The 17,938-nt window shown below is 37.0% G+C and overlaps 1 protein-coding gene and 1 long non-coding RNA gene across 12 annotated transcripts in view; both read right to left on the reverse strand.

Annotated features, from left to right (window-relative positions):
- The window catches only part of CAMK2D (calcium/calmodulin dependent protein kinase II delta), a 286,632-nt gene that overhangs the window by 212,234 nt on the left and 56,460 nt on the right, over positions 1-17,938 (reverse strand). The window lies entirely within an intron of this gene.
- Positions 13,257-16,270, reverse strand: LOC116658027. Its single transcript, XR_004313250.1, has 3 exons — positions 15,566-16,270; positions 15,300-15,301; positions 13,257-13,267 (listed from the first exon to the last, which is right to left on the reverse strand). It is a non-coding gene; the product is annotated as an uncharacterized LOC116658027 (long non-coding RNA).

Here is a 17,938-nt window from a genome sequence, read left to right on the forward strand (position 1 = left end):
TGGCTTTCCATGGTGGCAGAATACATGCAAATCTAAAGGGGATCTCTTACTAGTGTTAGGTAGAAAATAAGGATAAATATGCATACAAGAGTATCTAGCAGTATCTTGATTCAAGCTTCAAAGATCATCCAGAGCTGTTTTTTTTAAACTACTATGCAAATAAGAGCTAACTGACAGACCAACTGTCATGAAAGCAAAGATTTTTAAAAGCTGTGGTAAAATTTCAAACAAATGGAATCTTTTATAATTTGATAGTTCTGGTCAGCTGAAAATCAGGTTACCTGAGGGTTAAATAAAAGAAACTCTTTTTGTCTGAGTTGTCATTACAAAGTACGCTATGTTAAGGCAAATTCCCCTTTTAATAAAGAAGGGTCCTGTGAGGGAGCTGCTTTAATGCAGAGGCACCAGGTGGATCAGAGTGCTCTCCTGCAGGCTTTGGTGGGACCCTGGGCAACTTCCTCCTCCTCACTGAACACCAGTTCCCCTGGCTGTAAGAGGAAGAATCACGGTACCACAGGACACATGCAAGACTGCAAGGCCTCTTAGCCACCTATCCTCCTCGTGACATCAGTGGGCTAGACAAAGATCTTTTCCATTTCTGAGAGTCCATCTATACTTAATTCTGGGATTCTTTCCTGTTTGTCTGTGGTTTGGGTTTGTTTTTTGTTCCAGGATTCTTAAAGGTCTAGGTGGAGGCAAAGTACATGGAGCCCAAAAGTATTTCTCTATCATGATACTTTTAAAAATTTATTCAAGTAGAAAATACAAACAGAAAATGACATAAACCCTAAGTATATTGTGCAATGATGTTTCCCAGAATGAACACACTCATGCAACCAGCACCTAGATCAAGAAACCAGCACCTAGATTATCAACACCTGGAAGCCTGTCACACTCCCAGACCCCACCTCCCAGGCCAGAGTAACCACTATCCTGACTTCGAATCACATAGATTTAGTGTGTTTCTGTACTTCACAGAAAAGGGATAATACAGTATGCACTGTGCTTTGGTTTTATTTCATCCCTGGAACACATTCCATTCACGTAATACTGCTCTGGGGTGTGGTGTTAGCAATATCATTAAGAGCTGAAAATTTGTTAAAATAGATGAATGGCAGATTAAAAAACAAATAGGGAAGTATAAAAATTTGTTAATGCTAAAGAGCTAATTAAACTTTCAAGGGCTTGGTGTAACTGATATAATTTACTTTCTCACCACAACATAAATAAATAGTGGATAAAACCAAAAGCAACTTACATTTACTACACATGCACAAACACGCCATTCTGATACACGCTATTCTTTTTTAAATGCTTGCTTCTCCCCAGCTCCTCTTCTTTTAACTCTTCTCTAGATGTCTGCCATACAGACTAGTCATATATTTCCCAGTCTCTGCTTTTCTGCTCTAAGTTAACAAATCAACAACCGTCTGTTAAAAACACAGAGAGGTACTAAGACATACCCCTTAATCACAGAGAGGGAGAAGTCAAAATTTTAAAAACTTACATTGAGTTTTGACATCTCTCATTTCAAAATAGAAAAAAAAAATTAAGGCAAATCTCTAAATGCAAATCTGAAATTAAAGCACAAGCAAGGAAACACCAACCTTCCATTACAATATAAAATCAAATTTCTTAGAAACATTCAGCATACATTCATTACAATGAGATCAATTTCATAGTAGCTGTCAGACTCACTTTTTTTTTTTAAGGCCAATATAATGATATCTAAACCATTTAGGAAAGAATTCAGGAAACAGAGAGAAGGAAGAAAGAAAAGGAAGGCCTCATACTCAAAATGATGTATTTGAAAATCAGCTAAAGAACACTTTAAAATATGTATCTTTAAGGCATACTGGGAAAAGCTGATATATTTGGTGTTTGTTTCTTTGCAAAGACTGTTAATAGTCAATTACACAAAAAGGGTAAGGAAGATGTATTTAGAGGTAAAGAACAGTGATTTAAAAAACAACTTACTGCAAATGCCACCAATAGAAATAAGAACTTTACCTGTCAAAGGCTTCATTCATGCCCAGTGAAAAATTTTATATAGTTATCCTATATGAAAATTCTATCACAAACCCAACAGTGACTGAACTTTTCCTTCTTGGATGTGCTTTGTTTTAATCTGTAAATACTATTTTCAAAAATAATAAATTACAGAGTATAACACAAGCTTATTAAGTCTATTCATTTGCAGCTTGAAGAATTCCCTTGTACCAGTGTTGTTTTCAGATAATGTTTAAGTGCTTCTCACTAACCAGGCTCCGTGGAAACAGAAGCAGAAGATATTTATAGAGATCAATACTTATACAAGAAAGGGGAAGGAAGGAAGATCAGGCAGAGTGAGGCACTGAACTGTAATGCAAGTCCAACAACACCACGACCCTCTGGACCAGGGAGACCAGCTCTCTGCAGCTGAGGCTGACCCTGACTGCCACAGGCTCTGCTGACGGCCTGCCCCACCCCCATCCAGCGAGGCCTTCCCGTGAGGGGCATCTGAATGGCCTGCCCCAGCATCTGCCAGACCTTTAATAGCACAGGAGCTTAAAAAAAGAAAAAAAAATTTAATAGGTTTAAGAAAGCTATGTGAGACAAGAGGAGCCAAAGGACAAAATGAGAGCTACTCCAGTGTAAGTTCCCTTAAGGAATTATCGAGCTGCAGACGGCTACTTTTACAGATGAGGTCCACAGAGATGGAAACTGGCCAGATAACACAGAACTAGAAGAAAAAATGTGCTCCGTGTCATGGGGAAACCTGTCCTTGGACTGAATGTAGGTGACCTCCCAGTAGGACATAGGGGGATGGCACCATACTGCGCAGGGACTTCAGATGAATGGAGGCCTCCTAATGCTAGCACTGATTTATGGAACACCTTTCTCTGGGGCAGTGCTGGGCACTTGGCTGGCATGGTATAATTAATCTTCACCATCTCCCTGTGAAATAGGTAGGTCACAAAGAGCATTACTCTAAATTAAGAGTCAGCAAAAATGAAACACAAAAGGAATTTCTGTAATTTTCCTATAATCATTCAGTACATTAAGGAAGTACCAGTAGAAGACCAGGTATCAGCTACCTGTTGACAGTATTTACTGAGGCGAACAGTTTTACTGTTAGCTGAATTTAAGCTTAAGCTATATTTTTTTTTCTTCTCCTTCCTCCCATCTGTCATATGTGATACTTCTATATTAAAAATGAAAAATGAGATAAACCGTATATTCTATTTTCAGTCCAAAGAAAGTGACATGGCCAGTCCCAACAGATCATTCACTAGCCACAGAAAACTCCAAGACTGTTCTGAGAAACAAAACCTGACCTCAAATTTTATGCTTAGTTCATCCCAAGCTACAGATATAAGTGATCATATTGAGGAGTTAAAAATCATAGATTAATACCTGGTTAGCCCACCATTTAATCAAACCACCTATTGAGATTTAAATGACAATTGAAATACGAATAAGTCTTTAATTCAGATGACTTATGTTTAAAATAAACCAAATGTCACACAATATAAAAAACAGCCTTTCCCACTTAACAATTTATTATTTGATTAGTTTTATAATTTCGGTATGTTTGCTTCCCTAGCTCAAAAGGTATCTGTAGTCAAAACTGAAATTCTCTAGCCAGTAAAAAAGTGTGGGATGCAGGAACAGTGGCCCCTAGCCTGAATCCCACCCTTATTTTCTGGGGCAACTGGTGAGCTTCCTTTTCTGTGCTTACATGATGGAAGATGAGAATGCTTTTCAGGGTAACTGCAAGAATTAAATTAAATTATGTACATGGAAACTTCCATCACTGAACCCAAGCTAAATGTTTTAGCTGTTTTGATACAGGAAAAAGAACATACTGTTTTTGTATTAGGTTTTCTTTTAATAAGTTCTAAATAAATATAAACTGCTTTAAAAACAAAATAAGGTATATGAGAAAAGTGTACACTCAGATATTTATAAATTCAATTAAAAACAGTAGTTCCATTAATTTTTCTAAATTGCAGAGTATTATCATTCCTCATGAGACATATTTTCATGATTTATAAATTTTTAAAATTTAAATCCTTAATTCATTTCAGAGTCATTCAGACTTCAACTTCTACCCCTACACTGAATAAATTATAGTGCAATTATGAATAGATCATGCTTGTTTTCTTCTCTTTTTCCTTCTCTACCACAACCCAGGGACTTAGAATCCTCAAGTAATCTCCATCTCTCTCACTCTCTTTTTTGCTGAAATCATACAAACTCCTTTAATTTTGGCATTTATTTTATTTAAAATTAGAAATTAGATCAGCTTAGCATTTAGTACAGTAAACACAAGAAAAGTGTTCCTCTACTATTATTATTAAAGTCAGTGTTTTAATTCAAACATTCTTCAATTAAAGTCAGAATGAGTCATCAAAGTTTTGCTGGATCGAAAAAGAGCTAAAGTACATGGTGCTCTATGATTGTAATAAACCTGACTGAATTCACCACTTTCTTCAGAGAAATAAAAGGCTCTTAGTTTCACCATGTTCAATCATCTGCCAGTTTCCCTAAATACACTTGAGTCAGATGATCTATAATCAAGAAAACAGAATAAAAGAAGGTACTGAGGAATTAGTCAATGTTCATCCAACATCTGGAAACTGACTTTCTAAAGTCAAGTGACTAGAAAAATGAGGAGCAAAATATTTTAAACAACTTGTATGGGTTATTTTATCCCATGCATGACACTTACTTGGCAACCTCAACTCGAAGAAATGGGCTATGCGCACTAATTTTTTCCCACCCACCTCTTATCATACACAGACAAGAGAAACTATTTTAAGTGGGTGTAATGGTTTGGTTTCAGGCATTTCGAAATCCTCCACCATTGCACAGGAAACTCTGACTGAAAACTAGGCAGGGCCCCTCAGAGAAGTACCCAGGACATGGCAGCACGCCTGAGGGGTGAGTCTGGTTGAGAGATGGTCACATGAAATCAGCAGTAGGGACATGGTACACCCAGCATGTGATACAGTTTCCTTTCAATAAAGGTTTGCTACCAGATTCAGGTTAACTCTACCTTCTTGCTAATCTAGGAAGCAAACTGATTCAATGTTTAATTCAATTAAATATTGACACTATTTCATGAGCACCAACTATGAATCAGGCTCTGTGCTAGGCAGGCTGAAGATACAAAGGTGAGAAAACCGGGTCGCTGACTTCACGAAGAAAAACATAGAAAAATAGCACCATACAATGTGGGAATTGCCAACGCTGAGTTATATTATGTACTGCAGAACACAGATGAGAGAAAAAATAATTTTACCACAACGCATAAAACAGATAAAGTCTGACCTGGGCTTCGAAGAATAAGTACGAGTTTTCCAATTAGATAATGATGAAGCAGATTCTAGACCAAAAAAAGCATAACGTAAATAACCCTATAGAATCAGACAAAAACATCTGAAATGTTTGGAGAAAAGCAAGTAGTTTCACATGTCTGACTATGGACAAAGCCCTCCAATGTGAGCAGAGGTGAGTCATAAAGAGCTGAGAAGTTACAGCTGACCCTTGAACAACACAGATTTGAACTGCATTGGTCCACTTATATGCTGATCTTTCTCAATAGTAAATATTTGGCGTTGGTTGAATCCACTGATGTTGAAGGAGCCTCAGATACGGAGGAAGGACTGTAACTTACATGCTGATTGTCGACTGCATAGAGGATCAGCCCTCCCAATCACCCTCCACCCCGCTGTTCAAGGTTCATATTCAAGGGTCAGCTGTAATCCAGTACTAAAAAGACAGTTTACTGTGCTTCAGAGAATTTTAATTAGAAGGGTGAGATAACAAGTTTTCATTAGCAAGGAAGTATAATATAGTGGTTACATGTAGAGACTCTAGAGTTAGACTGCCCAAGTTCAAATATTAGCTCCACCACTCATGAGGTTTGTGACCTGTGACAGGCACCTGATCTCTCTGTGCCTCAGTTTCTTCTTCTAAAAAATGAGGATATTAATAGTACCTACTACATGCAGTTGTAGAGAGATTTATATATAAGAACAGAACAGTGCCTGGCATATAGTGAGCAGTACCAAAGTGCTGGCTAAAATTGTTATTTTAGAAAAATAAAGTTGATGATATTATGGAGTATGGAACCAAAAAAGGAAAGATCATAGGCAGGGATTTCAATTAGGAGACTGATGAAAATTATATCTGCAAAAATTAAAATCTGTGAAAAAAATTTCTCTATATAGATATCCAAATAGTGTAACCATGTATCATACACATTAACACATAATCCAAACTATTTATATATATAACAAGTTACTATTCATACATTCCAAGTGAGATACAAATAAGTGTGTGTGTGTGTGTGTCAAATCTCTTAGGCAAACTAACAGATAGATATGCCAGGTCACAAGTTATAAACATAAACATACTCCCTATAGAAAACCTAGCAGATATTGTATGTATAAATGTAATTTAAAGTTTAGTAACTTGGAAAGTAGATAACTGAAGAGAATGAATGCTTCTTTGTATATTAGGGGCTCACTTAGAATGAGGGACAAGGAAGATTACACATCTTCCTTGAGAATCTTCCAGTCTCAGAGCCAGACAAACTTCAGCAGGAAGAGGGGAAGCATACTGCTCCCCATCTCTCCTTTTTGGCCAGAAAGTCCCATTTACCAGAAAAGCTTCAGAAATCTTTACCAAAAATCCATTTAAAATCCCAAAATTCTACTTCTCAGAAAAATAATATTTCTCTTCAGGCTAGAAATAACATCCAGGCCTCAAAGTGCTATACTGTCATTACTTCTAAAAATAAACTGAGCAGATCAAAGTCTTGAGGTCAGTTTTAAATAATGTGCTGCAGCAGCTATACAAGCTGTGGCCCCACTCCATCCCACTGGAGGCAGTGGGTTCCCTGAAAGGACAGACATGCTTTTCCTCCTCTCTCATGCACACACCTGCAGAGAGCTGGCGGCCAGGCCCCCGGGACCAAAGAGGCTGAGCAAAGCCCTTCACTCTGGTGACTGCCTTTAGTAAGGCACCCAGAGAGAGCACACCAATGAAAGGAGAGATTCTCCAAATGCAGCAGCTTGTCCAAATGGCATCTCACTCTATCCTGAGGGGTCCTGTCATGGATTTCCTGGGCCCACTATCACGTGGAGGAGCCCCTGATGCCACCTTACATCGTTTTAGCAGTTACACATAACTTAGTCAGATTTTAAAAAAGGAAACTCATGAGCCTAAAGAGAAGAGTAAAATACATCTATAAACTATGAAAATAAATAAAAATAAGGGATATTATAAAAAGTGTTGAGTAAAGACGTTTTAATTTTATGTCAATATAGCCATGAAAACTATCCATTTATTTGAATAAATAATAGGTATCTTTGGGAAGCAGAAGAGATAAACATTTAATTAATATTTCCCCATTATTTTCTATGAAAAATACAATTAAAAGATAAATAAATGAATAATGAATGAATGCCAACTCACTAAAATGCACTTGATTCTAACCAACATCTTTGACACTGAGATTTAAATAAAGTTTTATCCTGAAAGTAATGGGAAGAATTCATGCAAATATTTTCAAATAAAGTTCAAATAATTGAAATGTATCTACAGGAAAAGACTCTCTATGGTACACCTTTGTAGTATGTCTCTATCTCTTCTCAATTCTTTGTAAAAAAAAAATCCGTAAGTTATGGTACTAAAGAGAACATTTTACTTCTCCTTTTTTGCTAACAAAATCTTAAGTTATTTTTCTAAATGCCGTAATGATTCTCACATTTGTGGGAGAGCTCTAATCTTTAAAAAAGGATTTTTATTACCCTTTCAGTGCATTTACCTTTAAGTTTAAGAAGGAAGTACAAAACTTACTTCTGGAACCACTTCTTTACAGGGTAATTAAGAATTTGGAGAATTAAATCTACAAAAAATTTTGGCCACAACCAAATATGTGAAGTCTTATAATGCACTAGATACCTGAAATCTTATAATGCTCTAGATATATTTTTAATGTGATCATTGAGAAAAAAGCTTTCAGCCCTGATTTATCAATAAGAGAACCATTCTTATGAATCCTGGTTAGTGTGAGATTTTATGCCACAAGTTCTAACACAAACATACTAAGCTCCTTTCCTCTTTTCAACACATGTGTGCACATATCCACATACCAGATTGCTGAAATAATAGTTTCACAATACAAAACTCCAAGAGTAATGGATACGTTTCCCAGAAAGGAAAAAAAATTGATTATGTATCTAATAAAATGTTTGCAAAAGTGCCCTGGGAACTAGCCAGGAGCCCTCGTATCCTTTTCTTTGAATCTGTATCTATTGTGACCTTTCCTAAACTGAGCACAGGAAATTATTAACAATCCTTCCCTATTTTTCCCCCATCCCTCTTTGAGGGAAATAAGCTCATCAGTCCTCATGGTAGACTTTCAGACATGTGCTATTGAAGGGGAGGAAAAACATATTTTAGAGCATGCAGTAACCATTGCATATGTTCCCAGGTAATCTGTTACAAATCACTGCTTAGCTGTGATCAACAGCAACAAAACCTCTAGCAGTACCATGTCCACACAAATGGGTCATGTCTAAATATTTATTGACTGAATAAACATCAACTGGCCTTACATGTCATTTTATGTGGCCTGTGGTCACAAACCATCTTCTTAAGGGAAAGCCAGGTCATCAATCAACTCTAATTCAAAAGGTTTAAGCAACTGGGATGAAAACACAGATAGCCTAAAAAGCTGTCAGCCTCTTTATCAGGAGCACCAGGGACTGAAATGGTCCAATGGGCATTTAGGATTAACAACAATGTCAGACAGAGGCTAATAAAACTGTCTGTACAAGTAGGCACTGAGTTTGTCTTGCAGCTAAACAAGGAGATCTTCAGTATCTGAAGCTTTTTATCTGGCATATGCTTTATAAGAAATAAGAAACTTAAGAATTCCTTAGACATCCACCCACCAGCTGAAAATGGGTAGTTTCTGACTGTTCCTGTCAGTAACATAAAGACAGCCAAATACAAATGAGGCATTTTTATTCTTCCTTTACTTCTTAACATGAAATATTAAATCATCAGGCACTCTGCCTGTTCCCTACATCCTTTCTTGGTTCAATCATCACAGAGAATCTCACATAAACATTGTAATTTTCAGATAATTCTTTGTTACAAAATAATATGCAAATTGAAACTGCTAAAGCACTATGACAGAATAACACCTACATTTAAAAATTGAAACATACATACGCACAGAAAAAAAAAGTTCTTTCAATTAAATAGACATTCACACCTTATCAAACGAAACCACTATTAGGTAGATCAGGCTCAGCAAAGGAAAAACAATTTCTTAATTACTAAGTAATGACTTTTTTCTTTAGTTGCTAACAAGCCTTCCAGAAGATTCTTCAGTCCAACATTAGCTATCAAAACTATGTCTATTGCAAAGAGGTCCAAGAATCTTGCCATCCAAAAGCAACATGAGGCAAACTAAGTGGATTTCTCCTTTACGTTATGTATCTGCCAAACCTGTGCCCTTCAGGAGGTCTGTTTGTTCCCAGAACTTCATCCTGAAAATAACCATATTCAAAAGAGCTTAGATGCCCTGAGTGAGGGAGGAGGCATTCTTCTTTCTAACCATGCCCAGTCTTTAAGTATTTGAAAATAAAATATCCTTCCATCATTTGCCAGTTAAATGACATGGTTTCTGTTACATGCACTTGACATCAGAAATAGCACAGTAACCCATCTATTTAAAAAATTCTTATCCATGTAGACGTTTCTAAAATTCATGTCTCTAGCATGACCTCTATCCTGATTTCCAAACATCTCTAGATGCCAGGGGTCCATCTTCCTAGGGCTGTCCTATGAGGTGCTTCAGAGACATCCTTCACAGACTGGAACCCATCTTCTTCTGGTTCCTGCTGCCTGAACTTGCTTTATCCTCTCCGCTCCTTGCTTTCCTTCATCTGTGTATTCAGTCACACAATCATCAACTCTCCGACCCTGTAATGTCAGATTCATCTCCATTCATCTCATCTTTGCCTCCCAACTTCCACTGCCCTACGCCACATCATCACTGCTTCTTGTCTGGATTTATAACCCTATCTCTTTCAGTCCCTTTTGGTCCTATACCAAAAAGTGACCATGGAGGAAAACAGAGCAAAAACAGGTTAACATACAAAGACCAGGATGAGTATGTTTGGGGAAAAAAAAAAAAAAAAGAGTTAAAGGAATAAAGCAGAACAAAAGAGAAGAAGAGTGGGGAGAAGACAGGAGACTCTTCCTCCATTCCTCCCACTTTTCCTATCCTCCTTCCGCCTCACCTTGAACCAAAACAAAGCTATTTGCTGCTGAATTCCCTGCATTCCAAGTTCTGTCCTCAAAACTCACAAGAATACACATATATGTCAATGAGAGAATTTTATGCACACACATAATTTTACATGTGTCTGTGCAACTGGGTCTGTTCTTACCTCAATTTTTACCAAGTACAGTTGACTCCTGAATAACAGGAGTTTGAATCCACTTACATGCAGATTTTTTTTTTCAATAGTAAATACTACAGTCCTACAGGATCCACAGCTGGTTGAATCCATGGATGCAGAACCATGGATATGGAGGAACTGCAGATACTGAGGGCCAACTGTCGGTTACACTCGGATTTTTGACTGTACACAGAGGGTCGCCACTCTAACCCCCCTACCTTGTTCAAGGGCCAACTGTATTTAAACACATAAATGTAAACTGTTTTGAACAATAGGCTGAACCACTACTATGGAGTACTTTCCCGTGGTGTGACAAATACTGTGGTACCTCTCTTCAGGACTGAGGCATTCATTCCTTAGCTGCTGGGATCAGTAAAGAGTGATGTATGAGACAAAGAAAAGTGAGCTCCCAGTTGTGGGAATGAAGGTTCTCCTGGGCAGATCTCTGCCTGTGCTATTCAATGGTCTTATATAATTCTCCAAAGAATTATTACCTTGTCAAAACCGAGGCAATAAATTAATTGGAAATATTACTATATTATGTTCATTTAAAAAATAACCACAGTTGTACTTTTCAAAATGTCTACTGAATGATTTCCACATTATTAGGCATTTCCCAGCAACTGCCTTATCCTTCTGCCATGTCTGATGATGGTCAGACCTCTTCTCCACTTTAAAATGTCTAATGTTGAACAAACTTTCAGATCTGTCCTAGGCAGGCTTTAATTTGAATTTATTTATTCAATACACATTCACTGATTTCACTGTACACTGTGTATTGTACTAAGCTACCCTAGGAATGAAATTCATTAACTGCAATTCTGTGTATGATATTAGTTTCCCTATAGTCTTGGGCCAGTTTCTCTCTCTGAATACTTCTCCATTGATACTGGTAATAAATCACACAGGAAAATATAAAAGAGATTGTTTGTGAATGCTCTGAGACTCAAAACCCTTAAACACTAAGAATATTTTATGGCACTAAAGAAATTGTTATTATCAGTACAGAGTAATTAAAATTCATGATTGTCTCGGGATATACAACACGAGATATTCCTTAGTACAGAGTGCTCTGTATCCACAACAACGCAAATGTGTTAAGGCAATTCACCATCATTACTGTCACTTAAAAAAAAAAAGACTTAAGAAATGGAACACTCTCCATTAGAATTAAAAAGGACAAAGATTATCCATCACAACACTTTCAAAAACCAGAAGGCTGAAAACCCTACCTGCTCTGCATAGATTCCTAGACTGTGGCACCATACCTGTTCTACCAATAGTTTAGAACGTGAAGGCACATACTTTTTATAAGATTAAAGCTAATTATGCCACCTAAATTGGAAAATTGGATGGAAAGAAGTAAATAGCTTGATGGTGGGAGTAAAGGCAATGCCGTCAGAATGAGTAGACTTTCCCAGGCTACAGCCATTCAATGGCTGCATCTACAACTAAAAAGAGTATAAATGTTCTTGAATGGCAGAAGAAAACCCAATTATGTTTGCCACACTGCTTAAATGGGTAATGAGGGAAAATGGCCAAATTACACTATTCTGTGAAGCATGACCAACGAATGTAACTCTGTTCCATATTTAATGAAATTTTCTTCCTACTCCTGAGAAAAGGACAAAAAAAAAAAAAATAGCAATACATGAGAAGAATAAAGTCAGCCATGAAATAACTACATGAGCAAGACTTAAAATGCTTAAGAAGAACTCACTGAATTATTTAAGAGTCCTTACTAAGTATCTCAACCTTCAACTTCTGGTTCTCTAAGAAAAGATGATCTCTAGCACTCAAAGTTCTTCATGAATTCCAGGTGCCTTGTCCCTGCACAAGCATTCTATTGACCACATTTCTTCCATTCATACATCAAAATACCAATTCAACTCTATCTGAAGAGGATGAAAACATGTATCCTCAGTCCTTCTGATAAAATATACTTCAAAAAAGTGGTAATATCAATTTGATAGTATCATTCACTAAATAAAAGTATGTCTAAAATCTTCAGTTCGTGAACTTCTTGAGTACCATTAAATTTTGCTGATTTACATATAGTTATTTCCTTTTGCACTATTTATAGATAATATACATGCACAAAACATTTCTGTATACATATTCCTTGAATATGAGTGTATGAATTTTACATTATTCTTAGGGATATTATCTCATTGACTATCATTTAAAATGAATCTTATTTTCAAGTTTTATTAATGTAATTTACAGAATAGCTTATAATGGTTTTCATAAAGCACAGAGTTCATGAAAGCTTTTACTTCCTTATTTAGACAGGAACCCACAGGAAATCATTTATACTCCCTCTGACCCACAGGAGATGTGAAAAATAAATATAACCAGTCTGCAGCAGCTGGCTGTAAACTGGTACTGAGCTAACCTTTCTGACAGATACCATGCACAGAAAAGAATGATGGGCAAGGAATAATTCTGAGTAAGGGGTCAGGATAAGAAAACCAATCCTAAATATATAATCTCCCCAGGTAGCAGTCCTTCCCAGTGTGGTTTCATTATGCTGTCAGAAGGAACATTTGTTAAGTTTATGGGCTCCAAAGCTTCCATAAGAAATTCCTAGGAGACCATCCTGGAAGTCAAGAAAGCCAAAGAAAGACTTAACATTTTGGAATTGAGCCATACTAGCTAACAGATTTTTTGAGATTTTATTGGTGTAAGGTATTTGGAGGTGACCCAATAAAATACTGTCTTCTATTGGTAGCTTCAATTAAGCCTTTGCTAAAAATCAGCTACTCATTTCCTAAGACTCAAACACTCTTCTGATCCTTACAGAGAAAAATGGAAAGATCAGGCAAAGGTAGCAAGTGGCAGAGCAGAAGGAAAGGAATTAATGTCCTATTTCCCTTCTCCTTGGGTCTATTTGTTATTCATATTCCTTGCATTCCAACTAGGATGGAAATACTCTATTTTTGAAAGGCTACTGAGTTCTATTTGAAATTTTTTCTCAGGACCTAGGAATTTAAAAGTATATCCATGAATTCTGAGGTCAGATATAGCTCTAAACAAATACACATTAAAAAAAAAAGTATCAATAAAAATGTTTTCACTTGTCTATATTAATGCTTTTGAGGGGTTGTCTAAAGGAAACACTTTAGACTTTCTTACACTACCTAAATAATATTTTTTAATTTAAAAATCTACTAAAATGAACCCAAATAAGAAGATATTATCTGTTAAAAAAACCATTCTACCAAGCTTTCCAAGGCTAAATGAAAATGAGTTTTAATGTATCCACTCTCCCTCACTTATTCATGCTAGAGTAGCGTTACCAGGCAAAAGCGTAAACTCTCCCCTTCTATATACAAATCTCTTCTGTTTGTTAGTCTTTAAAAACCTTGTATGAAAATAAAAGACTGGTTTATTATCCACATCAGCTAGTTTTTCTGGGGGTAGATGGATTAATCTAAGGGTAAGAATTAGCCAATCTGTCCAGAGAATGGAAATACAATGTGATATCATCTGACCTCAAACTTTAGGAGTTTCCTGACCCCTAGACCAATGGAGCATGAGATACATTAAAGTCTTCAGGAAAAGGAAGATCTAGTTTCTTACCCACTGCTGATTTATTAATGAAGCACTAATACAAGCTTTCACTAATCCTCTCAGTTCTTGCAATGAAGCTGTTCTCCCAGTGCCACCTATGTGTTTTTATTTGGGGAAGTTAATAGTCAAGAATAAGATGCAACAGGCAACCTACTAAAAAAAAAAATTAAAAATGATTGATCTATTTCTCAAAAAGCAGGTGTTTCTATAAAGGAAAAAGTCAACTTCTGGGTTTACAGGAGGCTCTTACTTGGGAATGTGGGTCACATGCTCATTAACCTTAGTGAGAAGGAACAAGCGGCTTTGACTCTAATACTTCTCAAAGGCATCACCAACACCTGTGGGATGCCAGACAGACAGGAGGAACCCTCTGCTGTGCCCTCCACCTTGCCCAGTGCTCCATTCTATCATGTATGATGAAAAGAAAGCAATTTATCAGAATATTGTCAAAAAATATCAAAAGGTTAATTTAAATAAGCTTTTCCTGTTACTGCTAAACTACACAACCTAAGGCACAATTAAATGCTGTCTGACCTTGTGCTCTAATTGGTTTACCTGTGTGAGTCCAGGCTCCCAAATGATCAGCAAGTTTCTTGAAGCCAGAAAGTTTAGCAACGCTTCTCTTATATCACCCACAGCAAAGGTACACAGTGTTCTACACATGTTTATAGACTGATTCATAGAGCAGTAGACCTTGATTAGCACACAGCTGATGCAAAATAAACACGGCTAACAAAGGAACATGAAAATAAGTTTCCAATGTTCTATTCAGAGCATGATCTGATCACAACTGGAGAGTCATCAAGAAGATTCCTTCATCTTACTGAACTGAATAATTATTCTAATTACACCTCAAAATGAGAAAAGAGAAGTAGAATGCTCCTTCACATTCCTCAAGGTGGATGATAACTGTCAACACTGCTACCATTTTGAACTTTGTGGGATGGGAAGATGAGTAAGAAGAATGAGTAAAATAAAGATACACAAACTAAATTAAAAAAAGGTGTGGGAAGGTCAGGAGGAACTTGCCAATCATTCACTATCCAATCTCAACATTTCAAATACTATCTACATGTTGACAAATACAAATTTTTATCTCCAACCCCTGAATTCCAGACCGTATCTAAGGGTCAGCTCTCTATCTCAATCTGAGTATCTAAAAGCACACCCATCTGAAGTGTCCACATTTAGCTCTTGTTCTCTCCCTCCAAACCTACTGTTCCTTCAGTTTTCTCCACCTCAATACATAACAACTCCTTCTAAGTTGCTCAGCCAAAAGTCTTAACCATGACCTCTCTCTTTCCCTCATATCTTATATCCAATTGTCAGCAGCCCTCATTGGTTCTGCTTTCAAAATACAACCAGAATCCAGCCACCACAATTACTCCAGTCCAAGCCAATATTACGTCTCACTTGAACACTGTAACAGCCTCCAATGTGTCTCCCTGCTTGGGCTCTTAATCCCTTCAATCTATATTCAACACAACAGCCAGAGTGATCCCTAAATCAGATAATATTACTCCTGCACACAAAACCTTCAAAAAAATTCCCCATCTCAGCATAAAACACACAGATCTGGTCATGATCTACAGTGTCCTGCATGAGCTGTGTCCCCTCACCCAATACATACACACAACTTTACCTCATCTCCTATTACTCTCTCTCCAGCTCCCAACACATTGGCCTGCTGGCTTGAACATACCAGGTATGCTACTGAATCAAAACCCCTGAACTTCCTGATTCCTCTGCTTAGAAAACTCTTTCCACAGGCATATATGTGGCTGTTCCCTTACCTCCTTCAGAACTTTTCGTAAATGTGCCACATGAGTGGGGTCTTTCCCAACCATCCTGTTTAAAATTGCAACCCACACACCTTGACAGACACACATACCTACACCCACACCTATATACACACACTGAGGCCCCTTGCTCTTGCTTCATTTTTTTCCACAGCCCTTATTACCATCTCACATACTTATATTTTACTTAATGACTAAAATGTTTCCTCCATGAAGGCAGGTATTTTCTTCTGTTTTGATTCCTGCTGCATCACCAGGACCTAGAAAGGTGCCAGGCATATGATAAGCAGTCAATAACTATTTGTTTAATAAATAAGCAGATCTACTAAGAAGCAAAAAAGAATTAGCCTCTACACAATCACTCAACGGATTTCAATCATCTCCCTCACACTCTCAAGCATTATGTTATCATCCATTATTACTAATAACCCATCCGTTACTAATATTCTGTTAACAGGAACTATTTGTTAACAGCAACTGTATTTGTGTGGTCCAGGAACAGTCCTGACCTCATCATCACAAGTGAGGCAAAATATAAGCAACCCAATCATAAAAGCTAACACCTACTGAGTGCTTACAATATGTCAGGCGTACGTGTTAAACACTTTAATAAGTTATTCAATCCTCACAACATTCTAAGACATAGGTTTCTATTTCTTTCTTTCTAAAGGAGGAAACTGAAGCTCAGAGACTAACAAATTTAACCACCATATGATCTGGCAGTTCACTTCTGGATAAATACTCAAAGGAAATAAAATCGTCTCAAAGAGATACCTGCACACCTATGTTCACTGCAGCATTATTTACAATAGCTAAGACATGGAAACAATCTAAGTGTCCACTGTCCACTGATGAATGAATGGATAAAGAAAATGTAAGATATAGATATAGACAGATACAGATGCACAGACACAGATATGCATATCACTTACATGCCAAATTCATAAAGATAGTAGATTGACAGTTACCAGAGGCTGAGGGGTAGGGAAAGTGGGAAGATTTGTCAAGGGGTAAAACTTCTCAGTTATAAAGTGAATGAGCTCTTGGGATCTAACATATAGAATGGTGACTATAGTTAACAATACTGTATCGTATACTTGAAAGTTGCTAAGACAGTACATCTTATATGTTCTTACCACAAAAAAAAAAAAATAATTATGTGAGGTGATGGATGTGTTAACTAACCTTACTATCAAACATTTTGCAACATGTACACGTGTCAAATGTTGCACATAAATTTATATAATGTTGTATGTCAATTATGTTTCAAAAAAACCTGGGAGAAAAAATGAGGGAAAAAAGTGACTTCACTAAATTTTAACATGGCTAGAAAGTGAAAGAATCAGGATTTGAATTCAGGTCATCCAAACGCCATGTTCTTAACTCTTGTGTCTAACAGAAAGATGGTCCCATCCTGCAGCACAGAGAAGGTAGTATTTAACTATGTGATGAGGTAGTCTGAAAAATAGCCTAGTAAGACATAACACTGGGATGTACCAGGAAGCACAATGTCCCTACCTTGAAAGGATTCCAGACTTGGTACAGGAGGCAGTGGGGACCTGCTACGTCTGAGCCAGAAAGTCGGTGATACTGACTGAGGGTCTTTCCTAAGTACAGTGACTCTGGCATAAAGGTTTTGAAAAGGTTGAGGAAATAAAGGAAGGCAAAAATGTACATGTGGAAATGTGTATGTACAAGAACATGGAGACAAAAATTAATGCATTCATTTTTGCTCATTTGTTCAACAGCATAAGTCTCTAATGTTAGAGGCACTGTTATCGGTATCAGGAACACTAGGAACAAACAGATGATCCCTGTGCTTAAGCAGTTCATCGCCTGGCAAAGGCAGTTACAGGGCAATGATTAAGCAGCCAGCCTGAATAGGTCAGATGATGTAGAGAGTTTATTGGAGAACAGTGAGTGAAAAGGTTAACAGGTAAAAAGGGAAGACATTATGGAGAATTTTGAGGGTCAGAGAAATTTGAATTTGGTTGTAAAAATATGTTAGATGTACATTTCTGACATACACAAACAATACCTGTTGAATGAAGGATCATAATTCTTAAATGCATTCAAAGCCCTGGCCTAGAAATT

This window comes from Camelus ferus, chromosome 2 (assembly GCF_009834535.1).
Source record: "Camelus ferus isolate YT-003-E chromosome 2, BCGSAC_Cfer_1.0, whole genome shotgun sequence".
In the NCBI taxonomy this organism is placed as follows: domain Eukaryota; kingdom Metazoa; phylum Chordata; class Mammalia; order Artiodactyla; family Camelidae; genus Camelus; species Camelus ferus.